This window comes from Kogia breviceps, chromosome 2, assembly GCF_026419965.1.
Source record: "Kogia breviceps isolate mKogBre1 chromosome 2, mKogBre1 haplotype 1, whole genome shotgun sequence".
NCBI classification, from domain to species: Eukaryota; Metazoa; Chordata; class Mammalia; order Artiodactyla; family Physeteridae; genus Kogia; species Kogia breviceps.
Genome location: NC_081311.1, coordinates 120,412,045 through 120,431,132, shown reverse-complemented (window position 1 = coordinate 120,431,132; position 19,088 = coordinate 120,412,045). Strand labels below are relative to the sequence as shown.

Sequence of the window (19,088 nt, the reverse complement as noted above, 5' to 3'; positions counted from 1 at the left end):
AGACAGTGTAGTGCTGGCATAAAGTAGGCCTCTAGATCAATGGAATAAAATTGAGAATCCAAAAATAAACCCTTACAATTATGGCCAATTGATTTTCAACAAAAATGTCAAGATAAATCAACAGGGAAAGGATAGTCTTCTCAACAAATGGTGCTGAAACAACTGGAATTCCACATGCCAAAAAAATAAAAATCCTTGACTCACAGTTTACACCTTACATAAAAATTAACCCAAAATGAATCATAAACCTAAATGTAAAACATAGAACTATGAAACTTCTTGAAGAAAATGTAGAAAAATTTCAAGACTTTTAGTTAGGCAAAGAATTCTTAGGTACAACAACAAAATTCTGATCCATAAGTAGATTGATAAATTGGTTTACCAAAGTAAAAAAAACTTTTGCCCTGAGAAAAACACTGCTATGGGAATAAAAAGACAAGGCACAGACTGAGAGAACTGATTTGAAAATCACATTTCTGACACAGGACATATATCCAGGTTATGTAAAGAACTCTCAAAACTCAACAATAAGAAAACAAACAACCCAATAAATATAGGTAATCAAATTTACCTTTGTGTAACCCATCTATGCTGTAAATTTTTATTTGAATTTGTATATTTTTCCCAGCCAGTTATGAGTCCAAACTCACCTTCTCACTAATTTTTTATTTATACCATATTATTTTGACTCTGGAATTAGGCTTTTGATCTCTGTTAACCTTTGGTGCACTTTGTACTGACCTAAAAAAATAATACTAGTAGTTTTCTTTGAACTCAGACTATTTTTTCCTATCAAATAAAACTGGCTCTTTACACACACACCCAAGTAAGTTATAAACTTCTGAGACATCAAAACTTTACACTGTCACCTTTTAAATAATGAACCTTAAGCAGGAATCACCACATTTTTAATCACCATACTTCCTTCTTCCCCTGCTACCAAATCTAAAACTATTCTGGAATACAATGATGAAAGAAATGACCCTTATCTTCCCTTTGTTCATATTTCTTCATTTATTTCTCATCACCTGGTACCATGTTTTGTAAGTCATTGTAAATCACGTTTGGTAACAATGTGAGGTACAGTAGAACAAACAAACCAAGAGATTACGCATGAAAGAAATTCTTTAAGATCAAGTTATTTAATATGTGATCCTCTTCCTCCAAGTGAACGTCTTTTTTGGCCAGTACCATACCTGCTTAGGCCATATTTCTCTGCTGGAAACCAGAGACTGACTAAACCTTGACGATTTGTAGCACTAAGCCCAGCTTGTTTCCAACTACTGCAGGCTTCTCTTAACCTGCCTTATTTTTCATTATAGTACTTCTCAACCCCTGACATAGGAGACAAAACAAATATGTCTCCTTCCAGGAAAGGAAAGTGTAACCTCCATGAGAACAGAGATTTTAATGTTCTTATATATTCCTTTTAACCCCAGGGCAGTGTCTGCCATCCAGTAGGTGTTCAATAAACATTTGTGAATTAATGACTGCCCAAGGCAACGCTCTACCTCATTCCCTCACACTCTGCCTGGGTAGCCCTGGGCAGGACAGTTGATGGAAACAACAAGATATGTTGTCCTCCACTCCCTCCTTTCTTCCAGGATTAGTGACTTAGATCTGCCAATTTCTGTGCTAAGTAGATACTGAGGATGGAGGAATATGAGAAGTAGTATCCTGGTTGCCCAATCTAACACCAAATGCCCACCCATGTCCACCACGTCAAATAGAAACAAAAAGCAGCTCTCACGTCATACTTCAAATGAAAACAGGCTAAATGCTTTAAAAGCAGTAGACAGTGGAGGCTGGTTTCCTACTGAACACGATTATCTAGTATTCACCCGCTGGACTATCATCAGGAGAATTGTTTTCTAGTCCAGGATCCACCACTAACTGCATCATCTCCAAGTGCCAGCCTGTTAGCTTGAAGACAGGTAAGGACGCCGAAACAAAGACATGATTTAGAGCAAATGTTCTCAATAAGGGGCAGGGGAGAAGGTGAAGGGGGCACTGGGGAGTGGGAGGCACGGCAGAACCAGCTGTGAGGCTTCTTCAAACTATACACGGCCCCTCCCTAAACTCCTCCACCCTAATCTCTGCACAGTTAACCCCAGAGCGTGAGCCACTGTTGCTGTTATTATAGGAGTATGACAGACCCAGAAAAACTTTCCCAGGTTTTGAGTGTAAGCTCTTTGAGGAATGGGACCGAGATTCAGGCTTCTTAGTGATACCCAGAGGGCATCTAACACAGGGTTTTCCTGTCTCTACCTGCACCTCCAACCTCAGCTCCTTCCCTCCCCTCAGCCACACCCTTCACTTCTCCTATCGTCCTGAGCTTCTCCTGCTTGCCCATAAGGCCATGTCTTTCATCATCTGTCACCACCTGCAGGAGACACGGGTGACGGGTTACCTAACAGCCCAGCAGGCAAGGCAGTCTCGCTTTCTGCCTTGCTAACAGAATTCTGATTTTCAGATAGGGGCACCAACGTGCTCAGGGGAGGTGACCCCTCCCCTAGCTCCAGAACACTGCTGGGCCATGACAATCACAGCCACCCTCTCCTCCTTTGCCAGGGACTGGCTCAGCACGGGCGTATGACCATTCTGGCCAGTGACACAGGGAACCTCTGAGAAATTCTGACCTTTGTTTTCTAGAGAATCACTGAGAAGCAAGCCATCTCCCTCCATTTTTGCTCTAGATGTTATCACATGAAGGCGTGATGGAGCTCCAGTCACCCTGTGGCAGGGCAGGGAAAAACCAGAGAATCTTCAAGAAGCCAACCCAGAACTGTGGCCACTTTGACCCACCTACCTCTAGACTTCTTAAGCAAGACAGTAAAGTAACCTAACTAGTGTTACTTACAACAGAAAATACCCTATCACACCACACCGCTTGGCCTGGGAAGTCCCTGCAACTTCTCCTCCTACTATCCCCTACTATCTCCAATTTAGAGCTCAAGTACAGTTTCCTTGGGAAGTCTTTGCTTGTCCCCAGACGGTTACACAGTCCCAGACTCTGTTCTCTGCACATCTGCCTCTCCAACTAGACCGTGAGCTTCTCAAAAGCAAACATGTTCACCCTTGGCAGAGGCCCTGGTGTATGCTGGGCATTTATTAAATGCTGAATGAATGAATCAACCAACAAGCAAACAACAAAACAAGAAATCAAAGGAGGAACATGCAGGATGCCTTCCTTGCCTGGGATAAGACTTGACGATTGACAGATGGAACATGGCACCCAGGCAGTCTACACTCTACTAAAGACTTCCTTTAGGCGGTGGTGAGCAAAGCCAGAGACAGTGCAATGAACAGGTCCTATTTTATCTGCCCATAAGTCAGACCTCTCATTGGGAACTGTCCCTGCTCAATCTCCAGCACCTGGGGTGGGATTGACTATCACAGTGGCACCTGAGCAAAGTACCCACTGTTATGATGGAAACCCACTCCCTGCCCACTGAGATGGCTTGGCGCCACTTTGGTCTAGTGTATCAATAACGTTTGCTATAAGGATAGAGGTGATGGAATTAGAGAGATCCCTCCTATCCCCCCTCTCTCTAAAGGAGCAGATAAGCCTTAAGGTGCCAAGTGCTTTTTATCACTCCATACTAAGAACAGTCAACACAGAGGGAAAAAGAGAGAACAAGCCCGGCAACCCTATGTGAGCCCCTGGATCAAGCTATGCCTAACGCTAAAACCCTCAACCTTTTCATTTATATGACCCAATCAATTTCTTTACTGCATAAAGCAATTTTCAAGTGACCAAACCCAACCCAAAGAAAAGAATTCTGACAAATACAGTCAGTAATGATGAAAGCAAGCCGATAACATCCCTTCTATATTCAGGACCTGTGCACTGTCACCTCTCAAACTGGGCTTCTAGAATGGTGTCAGGAAGTAAAACTGCCTGGAGGAGGCCTAGCCATGAACAAATTAGAGTGGAAAAAATGCCACCCCCAAAACACACACCACCACCTTCCCTCCTAAAGGAGGGTACTCTGAGCCTCCTGGATCTCCCTTCTGTTCAGAAAGGAGTGGGGACCTCTGGAAGGCATGAAGTGTTACGTTAACACATAGGGGGAAAAAATGGAGAGAACTTTCATCAAGCAATGTACTATGGGCTTTATGAACATCGTATAACTTAAGGCCGTTGTAATGAGTATAATACCCTTTTTACCTTCGAGCAAACTGAGAATCAGCGAAGTTAAGCAACTTGCTCAAGGTCAAACAGCTAGTAACTAGAATTTAAATTCTAGACTTTTTCCACTTTATCACACCGATGGCCAGGGCCTGGGAGATGCAGCGCACCCTCCGCCTCCACCCCAACCCCCGACAGCGCCCCAGGACACACAGACCTGGATGGAGCCTTATAAGCGCAGGCCCCTGGAGTCAGAGCAGCTCGCATACCGTTTTTTGGAAGCCCCGGGTAACTAACCCAGGTGTATGTCGGACACTCAATCCCAGCACCGAAAGTAAAGCGCCGGGCAGAGAAAAGAGCGGCACCTGAGCGGGCCCCCGGGAAGCGCCGCAGAGGGAGGGGCGGGAGCTCGCTCGGGTCTCCCCCGCGGGCCTGAGCCCCCCGCGCAGCTCCGCGCTCTCCGCAGCAGTGGGGCCCCCAGCGCCGCGGACAGAGCGCCTCCTCGCCGCCTGGGCCGCTCAGAGACCCACGCAGCCCCGGCCCTGTCCCCGCCCCCACCCCCGCCCGCGTCCCCAGCTGTTCGCCCCCAGGCATCTATGGGACCCCGACCCCTCCGCTGTGCCACGACCCCGGCGCGCTCGCTCCCCCGGCGCCCCAGGCAGGGGAGCCCTGCACTGCCCTCCGCAGCCGCTCGGCCCCGCAGGACCCGGGCGCGGGCCCGCCGTCCCCCGCCCCCAGCCCGCTGTGCCCGCCCGGCTCACCAGCGCCGCCGCGCTCACCGGGCCTGTCCGCGCGTCCGGCCGGCTCCCTGCTCCCGGCTCCGGGTCTCGGCTAGCTGCTCACTGGCGGCTAGCTGGTGTTGGTGCGGCTCCTCCCCGCCCCGAGCCACCTGGGACGCCCGGGAAGGGGGCGGGGCCGGGACAGGTGGGCCCCGCCCGCCGCGAGCAGCCCGGGGGTCGGGCTCCTCTGCGAGCCGCGGCGATTCTCCGCGGGGTGGAAGGGAGGCCCCGGCGGCGGCCGCGTAATAGGGGACACCTGGGACGTAGTTCTTGGGAGGCGGCGGGGAGGCAGGGCCCGGCCTGTTTCCACACAGCCTGGCCCGCTGGGGAACTGGATCGCAGAGCGTGGGAGTCGGACCCCGCTGAGCAGGAAGAGAGGAGGCCAGCCCTTTTCTTTGTGGGCTGTAGAAACCGAGAACCGAGACCCTCAGAGTGAAAATGATGGGGCCACGGGCAAGTTAGAGAAGTGGAAGAGCTCAGAAAGGCCTTTTCCGACCATTCCACCCTCCCCCATCCCCACTTCACACACCCCACTTTATTAGGTAACCCAGAATTTTAAGTTAACCGGTTCTGGAATCAGATCATTTAGGTTAAAATCCATTCCCCACTTACAAGGTATGTCAATCTCTCTATGCCCCAGTTTCCTCATCTAAAAAATGAAGATAATACTAGTATATCATAGGAAAAAGCTGGAAGACATAAAAAGAATAGCCTACCTTCAGTGAGCAGCTACTTTGTGCTATCCACGATTCCAGGTGCTTAGGTTCTCTTTTGAGTTGACTTTAGAGTAGGAATTCTTCTTTAAGGATCACAAACCTTGAAACTGGATTCCGCATTCTGCATACACAATTTTTTTTTCCTAAAGAGAGCCTCCACAGCTGTCCTTAGATTTGCAAAAAGCCTTGGGTCTCAAGACTAGTTTAGGAATCACTGCCTTCCAGACTTAGCCAACAGTTTTAGAACTGGCAGACTTATGAGAGATCACACAGGCCAAACATCCTTGAGAATGAAGATCACCGGCATGCCTGCCCAACACGCAGATCACTGCGCCCGAGAATTCCGATTCTGGAGAGTGGAGTGGTTTGGGAATAAGCACTTCAGGTGCAATTCACTGACAGGTGAGCCTAGGAAACTGATCTCATCCAAACTTCTCATTTCTCAGGCGAGGTAACAGGCCTAGGGATCGGTTCACTTGGAATCACCTTCCAGCCCGCATCTGCCAAGGAGCCTCCCTTCCAAGTGAAGCCCTCACCCCACCTGAACCAAGGGAAAGAAATGTTTCTCTCTCCACAACGCAGCTTCACACAAGGAGCACTTAGCGAACAAAACAGCCTTCTTTCAAGAGGAAAATAAAATGCGCAGCTACCTCTGGATTAGCCCTTTAAATCTCAAAGAAGCCTGGACCGTTCTTGCCAGGACTTGGGATACCTCCCTCTAGTACCCACGCCCCTCAGCCCGGCCCATCCCCCTCCACATACCCCACCGTATCTAGCGCTACTATTTGAACAGCTGAGGCTATTCAGCTAACACTTTCAAGTGACATCCTACAAAAATGTAGATGTTTTGTTCCACTTCCTAAAGCTACAGGCTAATTAGACCCTGAAACAGAGGACTTCGGTCTGATGCCATTTCACTGTGTGAGGCCCACAGTGGGAAACACTTCTTTCCAGGCAGATCTTGGCAAGTACTGAGTCTGAAGCAAGAACAGGGCAGGCAGCAGCTGCAGCAAGAAGTGGTTGTTTCAGGGATGCCCCAAAATGTCAACCCAAGAATTATCAGGCAAAATCCAGAATATTCCCTTTTTGACCTGTGAGATTCTCTCCGTGCTTACCAAGGGCAGCCAAGGACGCATGTGTGTCTTTGGGGTCTTGGTGTTCACCACTCACAAAGTCCTGATGTAGCAGAAAGTTGAAATAACCTTCCCAAAGTGAGTTGAGCAAACCTCTCCCAAGGCAAGCAGGAAAAATTTCCAAGGTGGCATGCTGTAGCAGTACCATTTCCCTGAGAAGAAGACTATAAAAAGATGCAGCTGGCCCCCTCGGCCCCCTGCTTGACCCTGAGGATGGGCAGCAAATCGGCTTTTCCATATTTGTCCCTCAGTATTATCTTTTACCCTCACGAGGACTGTGGATCAGTGTTAGGCTGTCTAACACACATCAGCCAGGGATGGGCTTGCCCTCTTTTGCTTGGTTTCAGAGTGAGCACAGAAGCATGGACTACAAATGCATGGGTCTGCTTACCAAGTTGTTGGCTACAAAAATGCCCAAATGCCTTTGTTGCTGTATTTGTAAATCCAGAAAGAAGCTCTTGGTTATTCCAAATTTACTCTTACTTTCGAAGGCAACACAAACATACTTATCATCTTTTTAATTTGCTAAGTCAATGAGGAACTGAAATACCAGTATGGAGAAAATTCTTTGTGTAAAATCAGAGTTCTAGTATCATGAACACACCAAGCAAAATCTGCCTCAGGACTTTTGCACTTACTGTTCCTTCTGTTTGGAAATCTCTCCAGATCTTTTCAAGCCTGCCTCCTTCAATCATTCACAGAGGCCTTCCCTGACCACCCAAGCCATGTAGTATCACAGCAGCCTGTTCTGTTTTCTTCATACCACTTAAATGTACTGAATCCTTTTAGAAAGTGTTGGTCACTGGTTTATAACTTGCCTCTAAGAAAATGAAGACTTTATCTTATTTACCACCTCTCCCCAGCTCAAAGAACAATGCTGAGTACAAAGCAGGTGCTTAAATCTTTGTGGGAATCTTGATGAATGCTCACCTTTTTGTAGCAGGCTCTGAGTGCAACACATGGAGATGTCAGCTGCTCCTGTACATTGCTTAGGCCTGGGAATAAGCTCTGGTCTAGGAGTAAAGCAGGATTTCAGCTCAGTCTCTCTATGCTCCTCAGCAGTCATGTGACCCTGGAAGAGTTTAGCTTCCTGGTTAAGATCGTGGGCTCTGTGGACTTCCCTGGCAGTCGAGTGGTTAAGACTCCATGCTCCCAACGCAGGGGACACAGGTTCGATCCCTGGTCGGGTAACTAAGATCCTTAATGCCTCACAGCGTGGCCAAACAAATGAAAATAAAAATGAAAAACAAAAGCAAAAAGAACATGGGCTCTGGAGCAGATCCACCACTTCCTAGCTCTGTGATGTTGGACAACTCACTTCACCTCTCCACACCTCACCACATCTGCCTGTGGGGAGAATAACAGCAGCACTTCATCCATCGCTGGTGGAGAGATTCCAGAATGCACATGCAGGACAGGCTATCACCATGAGCCAGGCATGGTGCCAAGCGCTTCACTTCACAGAGAGGTTAGGTAACTAGTGCGAGACACTCAGGTAATCCAGGGAAGAGTGAGAGCTACTGGAGCTCTGGTCCAGAAGCTGCTGAAGTCCACTCTTGATCACCAGGGTCCTGGCACATAGTACACACACAACAAATGACTGGCAAAACATTTCCACACAACTGACCTCAAGCCAGCCTTGACCTCATGTCAGAGAGGCGTCCGCTGCCATCAGAGTGGTTGTGACTAGCTTCGTCTTTGCAAGCCAGCAGTTGGTGCAGCAGAGTGAACCCTGAGTAGAGTGAGGCTCTGGGCTCGGGCTCTCCAAGTGTGAGGTGAGGGGAGTCATGTAACCTCTCTGGGTAGAGCCAAATGTGTCCCAACGTCCTTCATAGGCTTCTCTTCTACTCTGTTATGGTGGATCTGTATTTCTTCCAAGAACACCCAAAATTTTTGGCCCAATATAGTAAAGTGTAATCCACTTTAAAAGGCACTAACAACAAGCTTCTAATGTATAGCACGGGGCAACTATATTCAGTATCCTGTGATAAACCATAATGGAAAAGAATATAAGAAAAGAATGTATATAAGTGTATAACTGAGTCACTTTGCTGTACAGCAGAGATTGGCACTACACCGTAAATCAACTATACTTCAATTTTTAAAAGGCACTATTCATTTACAACAGCTCACAGGGAAAATTGGGAATGGCAGAAACTTTTTTTTTAAGTATATTTATTTATTTTTGGCTGCATTGGGTCTTTGTTGCTGCGCACAGGCTTTCTCTAGTTGTGATGGGTGGGGGCTACTCTTTCATGGTGGTACGCAGGCTTCTCATTGCGGTGGCTTCTCTTGTTGAGGAGCATGGGATGTAGGCACATGGGCTTCAGTAGTTGTGGCACGCAGGCTCAGTAGTTGTGGCTCACAGGGTTAGTTGCTCCGCAGCATGTGGGATCTTCCCGGACCAGGGCTCGAACCCGTGTCCCCTGCACTGGCAGGCAGAGGACTGAAATACAAAGGAATCGGAGCTCTAGAGCCCAAACAAACCATGTGACCTCGGACAAGTTACTTAAACTCTGGGGATTCTGGTTTTCTCCTGGGTGTAAGGTCTGCAAGGAGGTGGGTATAAAGCAGAGGCCATGGCCACAGCCCTCTCCTGTTAATGAGCAGCAGGCCACGCACAGAGAGCAGACCTGGCCTGCACTGTGCAGTCAGTTCCTGCCTATCCTGCACGTGGTGGCGGGAAGGGAGCTTTCGGATCCCAGGCACTTTCTAGGAGAGAGAGCAGACAGCTTGTTTCCGGATGCTGAGTGTGCTTTTGTGTTCCGGCTTGGCTAAATGACTCCTTGAGCATCCCTGAGCTCACTTTGGGGAAGGTGTTAAGCTCCTACAAAGATGCTGCTGGGGGCTTCCCTGGTGGTGCAGTGGTTGAGAATCCGCCTGCCAATGCAGGGGAAATGGGTTCGTGCCCCAGTCTGGGAAGATCCCACATGCCGCAGAGCGGCTGGGCCCGTGAGCCATGGCCGCTGGGCTTGTGCGTCCGGAGCCTGTGGTCCGCAACGGGAGAGGCCACAGCAGTGAGAGGCCCACTTACCGCAAAAAAAAAAAAAAAAAAAAAAAAAAAAAAAAAAAAAAAAAAAAAAAGATGCTGCTGGTCTGTGGGCTCTCAGCACTAGCTGTAACTATTAGGAATCTGAATAGACTTTGATTCATGATCTAGCGTCAGGGCGTTGAGTGGGGAGCATTTGCGGCAGCCCTCAGCATGAACAGCCACCAGGTACAGAGGTGGAAACTAGCCCTAAACACTGCTCACTGCATTTCTGAGAAGGGAGAGCCTTTTCTCGTGCCATGAAACAGCCTAAGAGCAGACTTTCCCCCAAAGAGCTCCAGAAATTCCATTTCACTGGTAGAATCAGATGATTCCTGGGGTCTCCTCACAGCCTTCTCTCACTCTAAGTACCTGTGATGCTAAGTGAAGGTATAGCTGGGGTCCAAGGCAAAAACACCTTCTCCTGGGAAGTATTTGAAAATAACTATTAAAAACAAGGCAACAGGCCCCAAATGGAGTCACTTATGCTAAGCCCCATGTCACCAACCAAGACGAGACTGAATTATAGTTTCGGCTCTCCCAGAAATGGAATCTTAAACCAGGCAATAGGGAATCGCCTGATCGGCACTGGTTAGGTCATCTGCCTTACAGACCCCTGCCATTCCCTAAAGGAAACTGACCTTGCAATACCAACCTGCTTTTTGCCTCTTTGTTCCTGCTCCCTTCTGCCTATAAAAGTCTTTCATTTTGTACAGCTCCTCGGAGCTTCTTTCTTTCTTTCTTTCTTTTTTTTTTTTTGCGGTACGCGGGCCTCTCACTGTTGTGGCCTCTCCCGTTGCAGAGCACAGGCTCCGGACGCGCAGGCTCAGCGGCCATGGTTCACGGGCCCAGCTGCTCCGCGGCATGTGGGATCTTCCCGCACCGGGGCACGAACCCGTGTCCCCTGCACCGGCAGGCGGACTCTCAACCACTGTGCCACCAGGGAAGCCCCGGAGCTTCTTTCTATCTGCTAAATTGGATGCTGCCCGATTCATGAATCACTGAATAAAGCCAAATAAGATCTTTAAGATTTACTCCGTTGAATTTTATTTTTCAATATAACAATCCCTTACATTTGAGTAGCACTTTTATAAGATGCTTGCACACAATTTCTCATCTGATCCTCACAACAAACCAAAGAGTGGAGGGTAGTGGGCTACAAATCTCCATAATTCAGGTATGGAGATGAGGTCATTGAGATGCTACACAGTTAAACAACTTGACCACATCCCACAGTTGGTCCATGGGAAGGAGAGTCAGATCCAGGTCCCAAGTCCATCATTTTTTCCATTTAGGATGACTGAGTAGCATCACTGCTTGATGGCCAGTGCTCCAGGGGTATTTTGCCGCTGTGTACATGTCTCAGAAGGGGGCACTGCAGGGACGCCTGCGCTGCTGGTTGGGGTCTGGCTTGCAGGCAGCCAGGTTGCCACTGGCTGAAGGAATTAACATCCTGTGACCTAGACACACCTACCATCAGCCTGTCCTTCCCAACCCTGCAGTAGCCCATCAGAAGCATCCTCAGACAGGAGAAGCACAGGTAAAGGGAGTCTGCGGTAAAGTGGGGGGCTCAGGGGGAACCCCACTTGTGCTGTTCCTGCCCCTTTCTGTAGTTGGACGTGCACATGCATGTGTGGTATGATTGGCATGTTTACTTTTTTTAAAACTTAAAGCACTAAAGTGAGATCCTATCAATCATCATGACAGGGCTGGAGGTTAGGTACAGGGCAGCTATTATCAGCACAGCTCCCTGAGAGTCTTCTCCGAGGCCTCACACAGATCTGGGTGGGATGAGGGAACCCACCCAGTGCCCCCTCAGACTCTCCCTTAGAGCCGGCTCAGCTGGGATAAGAGAACCCTGCTTTATTTTTAGCTTGAGAAGCTGAGGAATATAGGTTATACATTTTAAAATGCAAGCAGAGAAAATTAGTGTCCTAAAGAGAAAAAAACATCAACATGGATAAGTGAAATTCTTACTACACAGTTTGAAAACCGTGACACAAGTGATTGCTACACTTTCTAAGTGTCCACTATGTATGAAAAAGATTCTAAGCACTGCGCTCCTGCAGGCAGCCTTCCTCCAGAAGCCCTACAGTTGTATGTTATCAGCCCCCCCACCGCCGCTGTGAGGCATCTGTTATTATTTCGATGATTTTTTCCTAGATGCTTTTGATTGCTTAAAGTAATTCAAAAAACAAGAAGGTCTCAGATTCCTATGAAAGGAGAAAACACAGAAAACTTGCAAAGGAAGAACACTGTATGAATTCTTTACAAAAGGATTTTTGAGGCTGCTTGCTGGTTATCACTACACACACACACACACACACACACACACACACACACACACACACGCAGCACTGTTCAGAGCAGCAGTGTTACTAGCTGTGGAGAGCACACACCTTAGGACTAGTCTTCCCGGGTTTCAATCTTGGCTTCTCCTTCCAGCTGTGAGACCTTGGGCAAGTTAACTAACCTCTCTGTGCCCCTTTACTCCCCGCTAAAGTGGAGATAATGGTGCCTACCTCATGGAGTTATTAGGAGGATTAGAAGGACTAATACATGTAATGCACTTAATACAGTGTCTGGCACACCGCCAGGATAGTCTCTCGCCTTAATGCACTGCCTACTGCAGCTTTCCAAGCATTACGAGGTTCTGGTGCTGGTACACGTCATCGGGAGCAAGTCTGCCAATTTCTCTTATTTCAGGTATACATTCTGAAGGAGTAAAGTATCTTTTTAGGTGAATTTTTTGAAAAGCTATCCTATGAGAATGATTTGCAGTCTGGTCACGTGGAGGAGTGAGGGTCTGAAGGGTCCCAGAAAGAGAGAGGGACTCCAAACAGAACCTCCTTCAGCACTGGGGAAGCAAAGCAGGTGGAGGAGTCCAGCCTTTGCATCCATGGTGCATCACAAGTGGAAAGATCCACAGGGATTACCTGCAAGTCTTTTATTTTGAGCCCAGCTAACCACACAGAAATCGGTGTTTTCTCTGCAGATTGGCTGAAGAACCACCAAATGCCAAATGAAAAGTAAAAATCCCATGGCTCAGGATGCATTTGTCAAGTGAGTCCACATATTTTCATCTGATGTGTCACCCTAGAGATACCTCCTACTCCTGTTCAATTTACTATGTACATGAGACAAATCACAAGATATAACCTGTCACAAATGCTAGAATTAAACCTGCAGATACACACGTCACCGGTAATTGCCTTGGCAGATTATAGCTTCCATTCCACATTCTACCAGTTGCTCTAGCTCTGTAGTACTTCCAAGGCATAGCCCGAGCACCGTTCAGAGCTCAACAGAACAGGAAACCTCGGGAAAGGCTCACAGGAACCCGGGGAACAGTGGGTGTTAGTGCAGACCTACTGCACTGCAGAGCTGCTTGTCCTGGAACCTATAGGGTCACTTCTCAGTAATACTGAAATGTGCTTTGTCATCAGGTCCTTTCAAAGGACTGCTTTCCCATCTTAAATAAACAGGCTTCAGCCTAAATATTCATCCACGATGTTTGAAGTTTTACTACCTAAGTCACCTTTAACAATCTGATATTTGGCAACTGCCTCTTCCAAGTTCTTTGGAGAATAACAAATTCAAGGAGATGGATAAGACATAATAAAAGCACATCATTTGCAGTGTCCTCAATTCCACTTATAAAATCTTTATTTGGCATACATCTTTCCACTTTTAATTGATGAAGGCAGTTTACTATCTGGCTCCCATGCAACATTAACCCAACCAAGAATGAGAATAAGGGTGTAATTTTACATACACAAGGCCGTGCGTGGCCACAGGATTTCAGTGATCTGAGGTAAGGAAGTCTCCTTGCTAAGAGAGCAGATAAGAATAATCCTGTGTCCTGCCATTTGTTATTCTCCAACGGCTTCACACTCTGGCATCCTCTCACAAGATCTCAGACCTGTACATTAATAGTAATAATCAGTAAGCTAAACAGGAATACAAACACCCCAACACTTCTCAAAAGATGCCAAAAAAAAAAAAAGATGCCAATAACCTTTCAATGTATGCAGAGGCCCAAGGCATTAGTTGAAGAATGCCAATGAGCTAAAACATATTATTAGAATAAGTGCCTTTCTTGGACAAGAAGAAATTCAGAAATTCAGCTAATACACTGGTCTATTGCACCTTAACTCGATCCTACTTTTTAAAAAGTTAAGACACTTATTGACATAGGCGCCTGACTTTTCAGTGCTGAAGGAACAAATGTCAGGTTTTCTTGGGTCCTCAATGAAGGAAAAATTTAAATACAGATATTCAAGCAAAGTAAAAGACAGAAAGGTCACGGTTGACCTTGCTCAGGCTTTGAATTCAAGCAGCTGCTCACTGAAATGAACTCCTTCAAGGCCAGAAAATGGCCCATCCTCACAATGGCATTGAGGCCTTCAAGGAGAGTGCCTTTAAGATGACTCTAAGAAAAAACAGACCAGCCAAAGTTTAATTCAATTTTATTTTCCACTTTTAGTATTTTTCAAATTTTACAACATGCAGTCTGCCAGAGTATCCATACATCTTCACTTTAGAAACTAGAAGATAACCAAAATTTTCCATGGGCCGGGGAAGGGTTACTCCAGATCTTTTGTTACATGTACTATATTACAGCATCATTACTTGATATAAACTGCCCTTCTCCCCCTCACACCACCAAAACAAGTTAGTCCACAATTTTTTTTAATGAAAGCTACTGTACAGATACACAAAGCCCAGAGAACATACATCTGCAGTACACATGACATACTTTACAAACTAGACATGTATAATTCTACAGAGTGCCCTATTCCCCTTATAGCTGCACACGGTGTAAAGTATTTTAAACTGATGGACAATTTGTAAATGTGTAAGCAGACTTCACAGAGCAGTACTGTTCCTGACCCTTATTCAATACTTTCTAAAAAGTCTAAACTGTTATTGTTCAATGAAGGCATTTTAGACTGTGATGGTTCCCTTAGCTTGCTCACAATATGCAGGTGAGACAATCTATAAGTGAAATCCTCCTGGTCCCCCACCTCCTGCCCCCTGCCAATAAACAACTTCCCGAATGCGTCATAAAGCCAGAGTCTAAATGTTTTCCACCCTGCTTAAAAAATACACTTCAGAGAGGGGACTGTTAAGAATTTTTATTTGCTTTTGGTTATTCCTCTAGGAAAGGAGAGGTAATAATCCCCCCATGAGTCTTGCTGATGGCTTAGTCTGGCTTTGGACAGGAATATCACGCCCTCATGTGAAGGTAGGGCTTCCAAAAACTCTCTAGATGCTACATTCTAGACAGACATTTTTATTTCTTCACTTATCCCAATATTTCTACAAATTCTAATTTTCTTAATCATATGATACTATTTCCTTTAAAAGTCTTAATCCACACTTATTTTTCTCCCTACTACCTGCCATTCCACATGGCAAACTGTAAAACATTGGAAGAGATGATGCATTTATACAGAATTCTCCAGTTACTGACCAAAACACACTTGGCATTAATATATTTTAGTCTCTGACCATAAATGTTGATATAGCAAACAGCATTCCTCTAATTTAACAATCCACCATCCTGCAGGGAGACATTATTTTTAGAAATCATCTGGTTATTCCCTTTTAGCATCAAAGAGTAAACTTTCAAGAAGTAGCATGAAATATAAAGTTATTCAGAGAGGAGAAAGACACACACACACAAGCACACACACACTAGCAAAAAGCAGCATACAACCGAAAATATAATCATAGGCTCAGCCATTCACAAATGTGGTTTTTATACCTGGAGTACAAATGTAAAGGAACAATAGCCTAAAAAAGTAAAAATTGCATAAATGTGGCTTTATGGACTACAGAATATGTGGTCCTGATATTACCTTATTAAACAAAGTAATATTAGGGGTCCATTTGAATATACTGTATAATCCATTCCCATGATCTGCCTATCTTTTAGTCACAGTGCAGGAAAATTAGTTTAGAGGTCCTATAAAGATTGAAGCTAGGTGAACTGACTGGCTGATCAGCAACTAGCAGAATTATCTTTAAGAGACATCAAAGCCAACTTTCTCTGTGAATAAAAGTAAACTGAATTTTGTGAGTCCCTTATAGAGATCAAGAAATATGGAACTACAAGTGAATGTTTCTTTTTGAAACACGAAAGGGCCAAACACTTCTTTAGAATTAGTAAAGGGGTGCCCAGGGAAAACTTACTTTGGAAAAAATCTAAAATAATCTGTTAACAAGAGAGCCCAAAGGAAAGAATTCCTAACCTTTGTTCAATTTCCAACTATGGAGTTACACAGATGCATAACAGACAGCAGTGGTATGACAACTTATTATTTGGCGATCCTCTCAAAGGCCAGTTTTAACTTCTAAAAGAAGAGGCAAACATCTTAACAGCAAGGTTATAATCTATGGCATATGTTATTACCTGATAAGTTTTGCAAAGCCTGCCCTACAAGGATCCTTCTGTCAGACGGCAAATAGCATTGGAGCAGTTATGTTGGGCAAGCACTAGCAACAATGTAAAAAAAAAATCAAACAGAAGAATTTTTTAAATGTAAATGAATGCAAAATTGTCATTTTTACTAAATAAATACGTCAGTAGAATTCGTCCTCTTCTCTCTACTTACTAGCTGCACCCCCCCCCCAAAAAAAAAACCACACATAAACAAAGTGCAACATTTAACAAATAAATTAAGTCAAAGCAGCTTTGCTTGGTTAGGGAAATTGTATATAAGAAAAGTCTGGAAGTCAATTCAGTCTTTAGTGCTTTATCCACACACACACACACAGACACACAGATACACAGACACACACACTACAACTATCTTTCACCCACCAGCAATGAGAAAGCGCAATGTCTCTTCTGGCAAAATTTCATTCCAGTAGTGACAGCACAAGGGACAGTACCAGCTCACTCATCCTGGGCTGACACATAGATGGGTGCTTTCACTGAGACTGGTTTGGTTATCATTGACTTTTAACCCTCAAATTTACCAAAACAAGTAGCAGCACACAAGACTAACTTAATTGAATCCTTGTTAGTTTCCCTGAAAACTTTACTACTTGGAATTCGATCATTTTAATATGCACAACTGGAAATAAGAGTGGATTCAGCTTTAGACTCATGTATTTGAATAAAACAATAGCCGAATGTAAAAAATCCATCCACACTGATCCCTTCTAATTCTGCCTAAGAGGAAACCTATCTATTTGATGCCAAGGAGAGAACTCAACTAAATGGTCGGCAAGGATGGGTTAAGATAACAAATTATTCATGGCAACTTATTCATAGGCACAAAAATATGTCATTTGCTTTCCCCCTAGGGCTTCCTTTTGCAACTGCTGGAATGATCCTGGATTTCATCAGCAATACCCCCACCAGGCTCAAGATGGTTCCGTAGAGAAAGAGGCCATCCCTGATGTAAGCTCCAGTAGGATGAGGAAAGAGGAAGCAAGGAGGGGGGCAGCCGCATTTCCACTCATCCAGTTTTGCAGCATTTTCAACACTTGTGAAGGAATGATGTTCTACCTGGGCTGGCTGAGACTAGTCACTGCAGGTTCAATAGCAAGCAGCTCAGAGGTGAATGCTATGACTTTTTGCATTTACACAGATGTGTCTGAGTGAACAATTTCTACATTGCTACTGTCAGATTGTTTTTCTGCCTCAAAGAAATGTGCTTTGCATTTTAACGGGTGCCACACTAAAAGGTGTATTTTACAGATACAAAGATGCTACCAGGATATTCAAAATGCGTCTTTGGGGTGATTTGTTTTGGAAAAGCGTCCAGAATGAAAATTTTGAGCCCTATAGCAGCACTTTTGTGTTCCCTAAAAATATAAAGTAATGTGTTTATTTTACAGGAAACCAGACAGTTGCGGCGGCGAAGCAGAAGCCCCTGCCTCCACGGCACTTGGTTGTTCCCCTCCAGGGAATGGTATTTGCTGGGACGTGGCTGCAGAGAAGGAGTCTCCAAGGACCACCCAGGGACCACCCAATGCCCCAAGACCGGGGCCACAGCAACAGATCCCAGGAGTAAGTGGATCTTCTGTAATCGCCCCCTTCAGATTTCTCGGGAAGAGAAAAGTCCAAGCACACATCTGTACACAGAAACTCTACACAGCTCAAATATCTGAAACTGGTGTACTGCAGATGGCTGGGGTGAGCAAGTGTAAAAGAAAATGGAAATTGTGTAGGAGGGGAAAAAAAGTAAAGGAATTGGTGATTAATGTAGTCCTTGACATGCTACGTGGAGAGTCATATCTGTTGAAAGAGAACCAAAGAGAGAACACAGGAGTTAGAGAACACAATGGAAATTCACTCCTCAGGAAGAAAAACAAAAAAAACTTTTAATTTTAGATATTTAGACCAGAGCTGTCCCAATAGAAATACCACATGAGCCACACATTTAATTTTAAATGTTCAAGTGGCCACATTAAGCAGTGAAAAGCAACGGGTAAGATTAACTTTAATAATACATTTTATTTAACCCAATATACTCAATATTATCATTTCAACATGTAATCAAGTAGTAGAGATTGAGATATTTTCCATTACAATATTACTACTAAGATAGTTCAGTCTTTTTTCCCCACAGTGTTTGCCATCTGGTGTGTATTTTGCATTTTCCACACATCTCAGTGTGGACTTGGCCACATTTCAAGTGCTCAGTAGTCACATGTGACTAGCGGCTAACCTACTGGACAGTAGAGCCTCCTATTTACTGCTTTTGCTCTAAATATTTAGCCCTGACAACTGTCTCTTCCCAAAGCCATGCCTATTGAAACTATAGATATTTGGAGAAACATAACACATTTTCTCATTCCTCCAGGGAACCCAAACATCATTTCTCACTTGCCAGCACTTTGAGATACCCAGGCAGGTCAGACACACCCCCTTAGCCAGGCTCTCTCAAGAAGGAGGCTCCCAGTCCTGGAATGTGTGTTTCACCTCCCCAGTGTGATGACGTCACTCAGTAGGGCACCCCCTATGATTTCACTCCACGTCCCACCAGATGTTCACCTGATCACCGTCAAGTCTCCAGGATGAAAGGCGACTAGTCCTGACTCAGAGGCCAGCCCTTTATCAGCCTTTGGACCAACTCTAATGAACTCAACTGTCAGGAAGAAACGGAAAGGCTCAACTTCCTCACATCAGCTGGAAGCCCTGGGTCTGTCTGTGATCCTGCCTGTGGGTTATGTGCAGAGCTCATCGTGCTTCTGGGGTGGGGAGTGGGTGACAAGAGAGCTAGGTGGAGGCTCATCCTTGAGAAACACATGGGGACTGCCAGGCACAGGAGATGTGAGAGA

At 45.5% G+C, this 19,088-nt stretch overlaps 2 protein-coding genes across 8 annotated transcripts in view; both read right to left on the bottom strand.

The window, feature by feature from the left end:
* The window catches only part of LYPD6B (LY6/PLAUR domain containing 6B), a 229,735-nt gene extending 224,411 nt beyond the window's left edge, over window positions 1-5,324 (bottom strand). For 2 of the 7 annotated variants that reach the window (XM_059053488.2, XM_067025983.1), the window contains exon 1: window positions 4,894-5,212. The gene's annotated coding sequence lies outside the window, so the exon portion shown is untranslated. Of the gene's footprint in view, window positions 1-4,401; window positions 4,452-4,893 lie in introns of those variants that run through there. The other 5 variants (XM_067025985.1, XM_067025984.1, XM_067025982.1 and 2 more) reach the window with 4 other exon arrangements.
* Window positions 5,325-14,240: 8,916 nt separating this feature from the next.
* The window catches only part of KIF5C (kinesin family member 5C), a 169,640-nt gene continuing 164,792 nt past the window's right edge, over window positions 14,241-19,088 (bottom strand). Inside the window, exon 26 of the mRNA XM_059054322.2 lies at window positions 14,241-18,042. The gene's annotated coding sequence lies outside the window, so the exon portion shown is untranslated. The remainder of the gene's footprint in view (window positions 18,043-19,088) is intronic.